This window comes from Nomascus leucogenys, chromosome 22a (genome assembly GCF_006542625.1).
Source record: "Nomascus leucogenys isolate Asia chromosome 22a, Asia_NLE_v1, whole genome shotgun sequence".
NCBI lineage: Eukaryota > Metazoa > Chordata > Mammalia > Primates > Hylobatidae > Nomascus > Nomascus leucogenys.
The window spans coordinates 64206076-64220492 of NC_044402.1; positions in this window are offsets into that span (position 1 = coordinate 64206076).

Here is a 14417-nt window from a genome sequence, read left to right on the forward strand (position 1 = left end):
TTAAAATAAAGTACCTAATCTAGAGAACACATTTTCCAAAGAGTAATTACTGAAACAATCATCAAGCACAAATTACAGATAAAGATTCTCTCCTTGATTGGAAAGTTCACAGATTTGGTGTCACACAGATTGTAGGTTTAATGGCCAACCATGACACATAAGTACTATAGGACACAATAAACTTGCCTTAACCTCTTTCAGCATAACTTACTTCAGCTGTAACATAGGGGTTAAAAAATGTGCTTTATTCAGTGTGCATGGACAATACAGACAAGATTAGATAGATACTCAATAAAGAGTATCCATTAGCTATTACTATTTCTTGTTTTGATAGAGGGAACAATGTAAACAGAAAAGAGACACAACACCCAAAATGTGAGGTTATTACCAAGAAAGAGAAGTGATACGAGTTGAAGACAGACTCCACTTAAGCCACAAATTTATCCTGGAGCCAAACCTGTTTGCTGGCTGCTGTTCAAGATGAAAGAAAAAGGCTCAATGCAGCAGTACGGAAGTGTATTGCAACCGTGAATGACAATGGAGAAGGACCCTTTTGCTGAGTTTTTGACACACTGCAACATTAGTTTACCTAATTTATTCCTATTTCTCATATTAATAGCATAGCCAACTTCGTTAAAAATGTGCTACATTCTTAGACATTCTCTTCACTGAATCAGTGACATAAAAAACACAATAAAAAAAAAAAAAAAAAAACAGCACCCTCAGGCCAGGTGCAGGGATCAGGCTTGTAATCCCAGCATTTTGGGAGGCTGAGGCAGGCGGACCATCTGAGGTCAGGAGTTCGAGACCAGCCTGGCTAACATAGTGAAAACTTGTTTCTACTAAAAATTAGCCGGATGTGGTGGTGTGCGCCTGTAATCCCAGCTACTCGGGAGGCTGAGGCTGAAGAACTGCTTGAACCCAGGAGGCAGAGGTTGCAGTGAGCCGAGATTGCGCCAGTGCACCCCAGCTTGGGCAACAAGAGCGAAACTCTGTCTCAAAAAAAAAAAAAAAGCGCTCTCATGCACGTCACAGTTTCCCCTGTTGGACAGTGCATTTTAATTACCACTGCTTTTGAGAAAACAGGAATACCTCCTAAATTCACAAAATATTTTCTTCCCTAAGTGTCCTTGAAAGGCCCTGAAATCCACATCTCAATAACAGTTTTTCATGGTGTAGAAAGAAGTTGCTGGGCTGTTTTTTTTTTTTTTTTTCCAGGAGAACCAAAGCATAACCATGAGACCCCCCTCCCAAGTAAGAGATAGAAAATGTCAAGGACTGTTGAGCACCCAGCAAATTTCCACAGTGGATCAGTAAGAAGTTACTTAGCACAGGTGTTTAATTATGATGCATTAGGGAAATGGGTAGTGTTCAATGGGCCTCAAGCATGAACCTCCACCTGTGCAGAGGTCTAACATTGGTTCATGGAGTGATAATACTGAGGGGAGTGATTATGCGCCAATCCTGCTCAAGGGTCTTTTTCTTGGTTGATGCAACCAAGATCACTGCCAGGAAGCCACGGGTTTCCCCACATGAGCAAGTCCATCACACAAGTTTGTAATCTGCATCTGGGTTATCTCTCCAGGAATTAGCCATTTCTGAAAGCAACTAAAAAATCAGAATAATTCAATATGCCCTGCAAAGAAAGTCTCTCCACGTAGACAGACTTCCCCAAACTCTGGCTTTATAATAAGCAAAAGAAACCAATGTACTGGCCAAATGGCCAGGCAAGGTCATTGTAATTAATTCCCAAACAATAGCCAGTCACCTTCAGTTATTCTGGATAGCATTCTATGGTCAGGACTGCCCTGAGGCCCATTAAATTGAGCATTGTCCTAAGACATTCATAAGCATTATCTCAATTAAGTCTCATTTATATTATTGTTTACACTATTGTGATTACTATTTTAGAGATAAGAAAATTGATGTTAAGGATTATGACATTGTGATATAGCTTTGGTTATGGGTCCCCACCCAAATCTCATGTTGAAATGTAATTGCCGATGTTGGAGGTGGGGCCTGATGGGAGGTGATTGGATCCTGGAGGCAGATTTCTCCTGAATAGTTTAGCACCATTCCCTTGGTACTGTCCTCATTATAATCAGTGAGTTCTTGAGAGATATAGTGGTTGAAAAGTGTGTGGCATCTCCCCCATCTCTCTCTTGTTCCTGCTCTCACTATGTGATGTGCCTCCTCCCCCTTTGCCTTCTGCTATAATTGTAAGTTTCCTGAGGCCTACTCAGAAGCCAAACAGATGCCGATATGCTTCCTGTACAGCCTGCAGAACGGTAAGCCAATTAAACTTCTTTGCTTTATAAATTACTGTCTTAGGTATTTCTTTATAGCAATGCAAGAGCAGTCTAATACGTATCATCACCTGCCAAAGTCAATGCTTATATTTTTACTTGAGCTATCTGTCTGCTCAAGACCTTGTAATACTATGCATGAGACTCTAGAGCCTAGGAAGAGTATGGGTAAATAATAACATAGGCAAAGTTTGTTTCCTGCATTCCCAAGCCTACCACCCACCCATGCCACTTCAGGACTCATTTATCTTTCAGACAGTCTCCTTCTCCTTCTCCCTTTTTTCCCCTACCCAAAGTACACAGTTCTCTGTGGCTACCCTCTTAAGAACAGGGAAGCAAATCTAATAAGTGAGTCTTGAGCAAAGCTACTCATACTTAGTATAAAATGATTATAGTATGGTCCTATCTTTTAAGGATTGGCAGATGAGAGACAGTGTGTATGAACTGGTAAAATTAAACAATCAACAATGAGATAAGGCAGAAACATTAATAGCCTTATCATCATGAAACTTGGGTTCTCTCATAGACTGTGAGCTGGTAGAGAACCAGGATTATGCATATTAACTTGTTTAACTAGCTCAGGGTCACTTGCATAACAGAAACTGTATATATGTTTGTCAAACTGGGTCAAACTAATTCTGGCTTTCCCACTCAGTTTAGAGTAACCTAATAGAAACAACTTTGTAGACCTCAGTTTATTTATCTATATTGTGGGAGAGTTAGACCACATCAGTGGCTTTCAGACTTATTTTTCATGGAACCCTGCATTCAAATAAAATATTAATCATGATCATAAAGAAATTAAACAGATAAAAGTAAAGCCATTTTTGTTTAATTAATAGGCCTTCCTCTCTTCCCTAAACAGTAACAAAAACCGTTAGAATGTGTTATACCTAACTTTCATGGTGCTTAATGTTTATTAACTATATGTGTTAAACATCCCAAATTAAACTTTGTTTTAACACAGATATCTCACTGAATTAATTTAACTTTCTGGGCAATAGTGTCAACACAGTCCATTTAGAAGGTATACCACTTACTAGTTGGATGACTTTGAAAATTTTCTTAATTTTTCTAAGCTTCATAGCCTTTAGCTCTAAAATGGGAATAGTTTGATGAAGAGGATACAAGGAAATAAGGAATGTAGTATACCTATCCAATACCTTCCACAGAGTAGGTGCATATTTAATGTTTCTGTTGGAGGGAAGAGGTTTTGGACCCAGCATAGGATTCCAGCACTGCACACTCAGACAGACCAACAGAGTTTCTGGTCCTGCAACAAACCTGAGGGTGGCTCCTTAGGGGCAGATGTACTCAGGCAATACTGAGAGGAGGGACTGCATGGGCATTGGTTACTGGCTGCTATGATAGCAGTCAGCTTCTCTCTGGGGCGAACAGTACCCTTGTACTTAGGAGCTGTAAAAACAAACCCCAGTTTACTATCTTATTTGGAATTTATTTTTCTCCAGTCATAATAAAGTTTGTGTGTGTGTTTTGTTGTTGTTGTTGTTGTTTTTGAAATTATTTATATCAGTCAAAACTCCCAGGTTTCGTCAAGATTTTAAAGCCTATACAACACAAACATTTACTGTCATCTGGTAAGATTTCTCTGCTCCCTCCTCCCAGGAAACATATCAAATTGAACTTGAAGAAGGTTCATTATCATACACAATTTCAAGTATGGTCACGAACTATTTAGATTACTACTTAGAGTAATACTTACTATTAATTTTGTATAACTGCTAATTAGCAATGAGACACTTGAAATTATTTGAAATTTTTGACCCAATTTAAGAATGTCACAAATATTTTAGGAAAGCAGTTACATTGCCAAAAAAAATCCAACTGAATATTTAAAATCCATGCCTTTTATGACATGCTAATTATATTTCAATTTTAAAAGAGGTATTACAGATATTCAAAATGGCTACACACCAGAAGTTCTTATGACTTGATATTGTTATGTGGGATGAATACTACATATAATTAACATGTGAGATATGAACACTTTTTATTAGGCCTTAATGGAAGTACCTAACCATTTTTTTTTATCTTTAGGGATTCAAAGAATGTAAGATTCAGTACGGAGGTCAGTGACATGCTGAAACATTTGAATTCTCCCATTTCATGAAGCATCAGTTCTTTTCCCCTCTTCAATTCTTTTATGTGACTGACAGTTCCATCCATTTTTTCCTGAGGCTACTATTGAAATTCCTTTGTACTTGTAGAAGCAAGTTTGCTGGTTCAAGAATTTTGTTTTACCTCTGCCTCTAAGACTTGTCAACGGCAAATTAGGACAAGGAATTCTAATTTATGTTTCAAAGGCCTCAATAGTAGTGAGAAGTATTTTTATTTACATTCCCCCCCAAAAGTGTCAAGTCAAGATGATGAACCACAACACACTACTGTACAATTATTAGAAAATTCCAGGAGTTGTGAAATATGAGAAGTAAGGGCAAGTGGGAAGAATGTGGCTAATTCTAATAAGAGTCCTAAAATGTGCAGCACAGCAGCCGAAATTGGACTGGAGGGAAGCAGAGTGTGTATCTGACCCTTGTTTGTTCACATTCATTACATATAAACATATATATATAACCTTCCCATAAACATATGTATATTTAAAGAGGTTAAAACTATTTCTAATGTTTCTACTACTACATAATAAGCCTAAACTAATACAAGCTGGTCTTAGCACAAACAGTGGCTTTATCATGCTTGTTTTGTTGACATGCTGTGAATATTTTCAAAAATACAGAAAAGTTGAAGCAAATTTGCAGTGAATGTTTATATATCCACTACTTAGAATCCATAATTAACATTTCCTGTATTTGCTTTATCACATATATATCCACTTCTCTCACCTGCTATCCAATCATCTTATTTTTTGAAGCAGTCAAAGTAAGCTACAGACCTCAGTAACTCTAAATCTCAGTGTGTTTTTTATTTTCTCTTATCCTGATGCTAATCTAGTCACTGAATGATAACATTGGTGCTTTTAGCTAAGGACTTTTAGTTTTTTAGTATTTTGTCTTTTTGCTTGAATGAAGGTATTTTACTTGTTAGATCATTCTACTGGCAATATTATGGGGAACATGCAAAGTGGGGATGAAGAGGAATAGATTTCCATCTCAAGCTCCATTCAGCACAGTGCAGAAAATAGGATACAATTACATGGTGGTAAATTCAGCTGCCTTCCTGATTATGATTTCCCTTAGACATTTCAGATTTAAGCTCTATGACATTTGAGATTCACCTATCACTCTTCAATTCTAGGGCTGACACTAAGGAACTGAGGCATTGGTGATGGATGTATGTTCTTCACAATCTTGATCAGTATCTCTCCTGTTATGGAATCATATCAGGTGTATCAGGTCCTCTCTGGTCCACAGACATGTCCTCTTCTATGCCAGCACTGGTTGAAGTGTAACTAGAGTATCATTCAGTCCTTAGAGGGTTGTTCCACTCTGTAGTCTTCAATGTGGCATTCCCTGCAAGGACAAAACCTCTACATGCCCAGTGACATGTTTCGTAGCTCATTTTCCTTCACACGGAGCAAGGGGCAGGGAATGAGGCACAAGAACTTTTGCATGTTCTCCAGTCCCTCTTTGTGGCTGCAGGAAATGTGACAGCTTTTCTTTGGTCTTCTTACACCTAGACAGACCACAATGGCATTTCCATTCTCTGGTGCCCATCCCAGGGTTGCTTGGGAATTCTCTGCTTTTTATGGCTTCACCCACAGGTAGAGGAAGACTGCTTTCTAATCTCAGATCCTCAAGCCTAAAAAAAATTCGATTCTGCCCTCCTCACCATACACATAGAACTTTCACACCTCATCTAATACTCTTCTTTCCTAAAATCTCTAGCCTGTCTCTTCTAGCCTAGAAGGTTTTATATTCACTCACTGTGCCAGGTAAAACAGGATAGCTATGTATTCTTCCAAATTTATTGTTTAATCTAGGCTCTAGATCTTGGGAGATCAGAAGCTGAGCATTACCTTATATTGTTTTTCTTTGCATTTCAGCTGTGACTTCAATTTCCTTGGCACATAGAGTCCAAACATAGTTTGAACAGAGGAAAGGTGGTGGAACAACAGATTTTTTTAGAAAAGCAAAAAGCATCACAATACTACTTAGCTCATCTCTTCATATCTGCACTGTATTGGGTTCATATGTTGCCTAGAACAGTAGTTCTCAACTGGGGGCAATTTTGACCCCCCCACTCACACACAGGGGTCATTCAGCAGTATCTGGAGACGTTTTTGTTTTTTCACAATTAGAAGAGGTGGGTGCTACTGACATTTTTGTTTTTCATAATTAGAAGAGGTGAGTGATTCTTGCATTAGAGAGACATGTGATGTTGCTAATCAAACTACAATGCACAGGATAGTCCCCACGACAAAGAACTTTCCAGCTTTCCTGCCAAAAACAGCAAGAGTGTCAAGGTTGAGAAATTGTCGTCCAAACCAATCCTTCTAAAACTATGTTTGAGGGAGTCCAAGGATTCTATGAAAGGGTTATCTCAGGAGCTGTGGGGAAGATCAGTGGCCTCCCCCATCTTGCTCCAACCAGAGAAATTTTACTTTGCACATAAGTTTCCATATAAAATTTCATTTTGTGGGAGAAATGGAGGGGTTATTCACTATATTTTTAAAATCACTATAATAGATTTTCCCTAGTGAAATGTTTTCCTAATTTTTTTTACAGATCATAATTTTTTAAGGTAGGGGGACTAAAATGATATTTTGCCAATTAATCACATTAATAACATTTTTAAAGACTCTCATTCATTTTTACTATTATTTACCATTGTCTCATAAAAGAAATAATCCTCTCCCAGCAAAAAGACAATAAATTTATAATTTCAGAACAAAGAACAGCAATTCAAACTGAAACATTGTAGCCTCATGGAAAACTTACAGTTGTTATTTGTGCTTTTCTCATTTGCAGCAAACCAGCCCAGCCTCTGTTGAGGGACTGATAAGAACCTCTGCTACAGAATCCTTCAACTCTGGGATTCAATAAAATCTTTCCTCACAGACACACCCAGGATCAATACTTTGCATCCTTCAATCCAATCAAGTTGACACTCAGTGTTAACCATCACAAGTCCACCTCTTGTCAACTTGAACCCATACACATCTCCTGAGATCATAAGTAATCTTCAAATAAAGACAATAATAAGGTCACAATTACAAACATAATAGAACTATCTTTTTTTTACAACCGGAACACCCCAATCCTCAACCCAAATAGTATTACATAAAGTCAACAATACTTAAATTCCTCAAAGTACTGTCTCATTAATTCAGTGGCTCTTGCAAAGGTTTCTGCCCAAAACTATAATAGTAAAGAGGCCTACATTGACAAAGACTTCTCAAATAAGCCACAGCAGTTAGAGTTCTGAATCTGGAACCTTGTCCAATTAAGCCTAGGTTTTACAGATTCTAATACAGCATAAGAGAAAAATACATTATAAGAAATCACAGTAATGTTTTTGTTCATAATGGATAGTTGCCTCCATTTAGTTCTCCCTCCCTTCATCTCCAATCCAAATTCCCAGGAATCAGCACCATAACAATTACTAGCAGGACTAGACTCACTAACCCAGGGTACAAGATTGACAATCAAGAGTCAGTTAAAGAATGAACAAGAGTGAAGGTAGATGACATTATATCTGAATTTGTGACTGCTGACCAAATGATTTGAGTGAAAACTTACCATTTTTATATTCATAAGCCATGAAAACAAAGACAAAGATATTCTCAAGCATTGTTCTAAGCCATGAAAACATACACATTGACATTTTCAAGCATTTTTTTTCTATCATGAGGAACACAACAAATTCCTGTCAGTAATGGTTGCCCAGGGCCCACAACCTGTGCAGGTAGTGGGATCTCCAATTGATTCTGTTCCATGTACAACCAGAATGAGAAGACAGGAAGCAAACATTAGCTTTTTTTTTTTTTTTTTTTTTTTTTTTTTTTTTTTTTTTTTTTTAGCTGTATTAACTGGTAAAATCTACTTCTCTAGAGTGATCTCATTTGTAAATACTTAGACCATTTTATTCTCCCCCATTAGCCCTCAGCTCCATCCTCCCCCTCCCACCAGCTAACATTCACATAATGAAAATAATTTGTCAATGAACAGCTCTTAGAAGAGATAGATTAAGTCATAACACAAAAACAATTTCTTCTACATGAATTTCAGTGATGTCATTGTATTTTACACTGCTAAGAGAACTGACATCATTATTAGTCAATATTAATGAAACTTCAAACAAATGACAATGTAGACTACAAAAATATCACAAAATAGAAGATATGCTTTTAATTCCTAAGGGTTCAAAGTCTAAGAAAAATTCAATGTAATCATGCATAACATAACCAGATCTTATCTGGCCCCTAGAACTCACAGGGTGAATTACACATAAGGCACAAGGCACACACACAGCGTTTTCCAATTCTATTGTGGGCTTTGATGTATTATTGTTACTTTGCTTCATCTTGTTTTGTTTTGCATGGACATAATAATAGAGAAAAGGTGACTAAAAATGGAAGTGAAGCAATAAAAGAAAACAACTAAAATATATTGAACTTATATTCTGGGTCAGATGTTACGTGTAACTGTTTTATTTATTCTAAAGTAGTTCTAACAGTCCTTTGAGATTAGAAAAATAATCTATGTGTGATGAAACTGGAGTGTAGAGAGGTTAAGGACGCTTTGCAAGTCCATACCTTTAACCCCAAATAAGACCACCTTCAAAGTCCCTTATCTTACCACTCCATCAGCTGAAAGAAGGTGCATTGAGCAGGCTTTTATAGTGTGCCTATCACATGGTAGATGCTTAATTATGGAGTCATGGAACAGGAACTTGGAAAAAGAGGAACTTTTTAAAAAATTCATTCATTTCACAAATATTTATTGAGTACTTACCCTGTGCCAGACAGAAGAGAGGCTCCCACCTGGAAATGTTGACAAGGAATAAAAGATAAATATTAGTCAATTGCTGATAATTACTGAATCTCACCCAATCCCATTGGTCAGCTTTCCAAATAGCTTCTGCACTCTGGTTGGTAACCTCACATTATTGGGGGCATGTGATTCCCAGCAGATCTGCTTCTCCCCAGAAGCCTGTTTTCTAGGCTCACTCTGATTTCCCTGACTTTTTTCAATCACAGTTTGCATACAATCTGCAAATTACTAATTTTTTCAAGTTCAAATAATTTAGTCATTAAAAAATAAGCCTTTTTTTAAATCTTTTGTAAAAGTTAAATAGTGCCTAGTTCACAGAAGGTAGCCACAGGGGCCTTTTGTTTTTCTTCCTAGAAAGAAACAGAGAGCCTTAGCCCAGCCTTCTCATTTTACTGATAAAGAAACTAAAGCACAAGGAAAGGACTTGGATTTTTATACTTACAGGACTACTTACTAACAAAACTAAGACAAAAACTCAAGTCTCCTAACTCCTGGGCTAGTACTATTTGCAATTCTATGACCACTTCCCCTGCCATTTGGAATTGAGTCAATTCCCCAAATAGGGAAATCTTTCCAATTTATAGCTTTAATTATGGGTATGAGAGTCACCAAATTTTCTGCCTATTCCCATGCCCATTTTCTAATTAAACAAGTGATAAAAGATGTGACTGACGTAATGAACATCAAAAAAGAAGAAATAATGAAATAAACATTATGAGGTTATGACTTGGCTTGAGATCAATTCACTGGTCTTCATTATACTTATTCATACAAGCTTGGGTTTTATCCAGATGAGCTCCAACTCTGTATTCTAATTCAGCACTGTGGTAGCTTCACATATTTTATGTATTTAAAAACTAGTAAGACATCAAATCCAATAAAGAATATTTAAGATCTTATATGCATAAAACACTATCATAGGCAATACAGAAAAATAAACCTGTTTCAAAGACAGAGTCCCTGATACAAACAAGTTTTACAATTTTTTTTGCAAAAAAAAACAACAGAATTTCTTTCAGGAGAGACATGTCATTCATTCATTCATTCTCTAGTGAAATTGAGCATCTATTATATACAAGCCCTTTATTAGGGAGACCATCAGTGAAAAGGATCTGACAAAAGAAGCACAGGTATAGATGTATTCATTATTCATTATATATTGTTGCATAACTAACTACCCCAAAACCTAGTGGTTTAAAAAAACAACAAAATTGTATTATTCTATAGTTTCAATTGGTTTGGAATTGAGTTATGACTCAGTGGGTGCCTCTGGCTCAAATCTCTCATGAGTTGAAGTTATGCTGCAGGCCAGAGCTCCTATTTGATCTGAAAGCTCAACTGCACAGGAAGGGGGCTAGAAAAGGATCTGCTTCCTATCTCACTCACACTGTTATCGGCATACTTTAGTCCCTTACCATGTAGGCTTCTCCACAGGGCTGCCTTGGGACACAACTGACTTCCCTTAGGGAGAACAGTCCAAGAGCGAACACCCAAAACAGAAGCCATTGTCTTTATATAGCCTAACCTCAGAAGTGACATCCCACCATCCCATCACATCTGCATTATTCTGTTCAGTAGAAGTCGGTCAATAGGTCTAGCCCACATTAAAAGGGAGAGAATCATAACATGGAAGGAGTCATCACTAGGGCCATGTTAGGGACTGTGTATCACCACAGACCTTGCCCATAGGAAGCTTAAAGCCTTTTATATTATAATTTTTTTTACTATGTTGTTCCATGGGTTTAAAATATAACTGGCCAATGGTAGGTTCTCAATAGCCATTTGTAGAATACTAGGTGATAAATAAAAAAGGCAGACTGGGGCTAAATTGACAAAGTCCTAGAATGCCTAGGTGAGTATTTTATAATTAATTTAGTGGACAAGGTAGAACCACTCATAGTTGGACCATTAAGGAGCATAATAGTTGGGGAGAACTTTTCTTCAATCTAATAATGTCATTTGCCACCAATTCTTCTGTTCTTTCACAAGTGATGAGAAGATGGCTTCCATCCTTGTTTCTACTTTAAGGTTATCACCTATCCCAGTTTGCTGAGACTATGGGAGTTTGCAGGACATGGCACTTCAGTGCTAAAACAAGGAAAGTTCTGGGAAATCTGGGATGAGCTGGTCGTCCTACTCTACCTCCATAACTCATTTTTCCCTTCAGGAGGAACAATGGCCAAATTGATTGGTTCACATTTCCATGGGTTACCTCAAAAACTAATAGTCTCTCTCTCACCATCCTGGGCCAGCTATGCTTGGCCATGGTCGGGGGGCTCATCTCATGCTTCCACTGCCTACTCGAGAAGGCTCAACCAAGTTCTCTTATCTGGGTTTGCCAACAATGAAACAGATGGTGTACACTGCTTCATTGTGTCTATTTCTCAACTCAGCGGAAATCACAGGGAAAGGAACCAATTAAGATCTTCCATATATTTAACAACGATTGAAGCTGTATTTTCAGAATATTTAGTGAGTATTTATAAAGTGCTAACTATATGCCACACAAAGGATTAGAGAAAGAGAAATAAGGCAATCCTTACCCTTATGACACTCACAGCTGAATGGGAGGACAGACGTATAAACCAATTTTTAAATACAGCACATTGAGTCATAGTCAATGTCTGTTAGAAGGGTAATAAAAGTTTTGAGTGTTTCTTCAGGAGGTGATGTTTGAATCAAATCATAAGAAATGAATACAAGTTTGTGAGGCAAATATGTTAGAAAGGGCATTCTAATAAATTGAACAGCATACAAAGATATCCAAGTATAGAAACATGAGGGAAATAACAGAAAATAATTTAAAATGTCTCCATCAGTAGGAGAATGCAGAGGCATTGCAAAAAAAAAAAATAAAAGGTAAATTTTATCTGGGTACTGGATGTTCTGGAATACCAGATTACGACTAAAGACTAAGAAACTTAAGTTACAGATTGGAAGGTGGGAAGAACAGCTATTAACTCTGAATACGGTTGGGGGCCATGCAAAAACTGGAAATAAAATGTGTATTCATTAGGGTTCTCTAGAGGAACAGAATAGGATATATATATATATATATATGATATTATATTTTATATGTATAGGAGTTTATTAGTATTAACTCACATGATCACAAGGTCCCACAATAGGCTATCTGCAAGCTGAGGAGCAAGGAGAGCCAGTCTGAGTCCCAAAAGTGAAGAACTTGGAGTCTGATATCTGAGGGCAGGAAGCATCTAGCACAGGAGAACGATGTAGACTGGGAGGCTAGGCCAGTCTAGTGTATTTTCACATTTTTCTGCCTGCTTGATATTCGCTGGCAGCTGATTAAATGGTGCCCACTCAGATTAAGGGTGGGTCTGCCCTTCTCAGCCCACTGACTCAAATGTTAATCTCCTTTGGCAACATCCTCACAGACACACCCAGGATCAATCCAATCAAGTTGACACTCAGTGTTAACCATCACAAGTCCACCTCTTGTCAACTTGAACCCATACACATCTCCTGAGATCATAAGTAATCTTCAAATAAAGACAATAATAAGGTCACAATTACACTAACATAATAGAACTATCTTTTTTTACAACCGGAACACCCCAATCCTCAACCCAAATAGTATTACATAAAGTTAACAATACTTAAATGCTGACATGAAGTCAATAAATCTTATGTTACATGATGAAGGAAAAGGAAATAAATGAAGATACTTTGTTAGTATAAGTGTATACATGTACAAACATGTTTTTAACACAAGGAGGAGGAAATACTCATGACGGTTGAGTCCTCGTTTCTGCAGCTGGTCATGTGGTTGTAGCTGGTATTGATGACTACCTTCTTCTACTACCCATTCTGCATTCCCTTTGCCTTCAGCAAGCACCTCAGCAGGTACTGGTTTTTTTTCCAGTGGAGTGACCCAAACCTTCATTTCTGAAGGGTCTGGGCCATTTGAATTGGGCTGTTGTAGTTTCCCATTACCTTAATCACAAGGCATGGTAATACTAAGAGATGCCCTGATGAATCTCTTGTATTCCATGCATTCTCTTCCTTACTTCTCTTGTGCAGTAGTAGACTGATTTTGTCTTGATAGTCTGGGTCAATCACCCCAGCAAACACTGTAACTTCCTTCTTAGCCTGTTGACTTAAAGGTAGGAGGAATCTAAAGTGTCTGGGTGGCAATCTTAACTTTTAGTTTAATGGAATCATTGTTGTCTCCTGGTGGCAGAGTTTCTACCTCTGGATCTGAGACCTCTAGGCCAGCAGAACATAATGTCATTGGAATCGGAAGCAAACACTTTGCTAGTGGATCACTAGGGGTGATGGTGAGTAGTGCTACTTCCACTTTCCCCCCCTTGATTCCTGGACCCATGAATCCTGGCTATGGAAGAAACAATATCATATATTGGATGCTGATTCAGAGCATACATGGCCTTCTGGCCAGTCCTGCAAATATTGTCATTGTAATTGTGACTTAAAATGACCATTCCACAGTTCTACCAATCCAGTGGCTTCAGGATGATGAGGAACATGGTAAGACCAGTGAATTCTATGAGCATGAGCCCACTGCAACATGTATTTAGCTGAAGAAGTGAGTGCCTTGGTCAGAGGCAATGCTGTGTAGAATATCATGACAGTGGATAAAGCATTAGCCCATGGATGGTAGTCTTGGCCAAAGCATTGCATGTAGGATAGGCAAACCCATATCAGGAGTAAATGTCTATTCCAGTGAGGACAAAACTGTGCCCTTTCCATGTTGGAAGAGGTACAATATAATCAACCTGCCATCACGTAGCTGGTTGATGACCCTGAGGAATGGTGCCATATCGAGGGTTCAGTGTTGGTTTCTGCTGCTGACAAATTGAGCACTCAGCAGTGGCCATAGCCAGGTCAGCCTTGGTAAGTGGAAGTCCATGTTGCTGAGCCCATGTGTAACCTCCATCCCTGCCACCATGGCCATTTGTTTCATAGGCCCATCAGATGATGACAGGGGTGACTGGGGAAACAGGCTGAGTGGTGTCCACAGAACAGGTCATCCTAGCCACTTGATTATTAAAATCCTTCTTTGCTGAGGTCACCCGTTGGTGAGTGCTCACATAGGATACAAACATCTTCACAGTTTTTGGCCACTCAGAGAAGTCCATCCACATACTTCTTCCCCAAATTT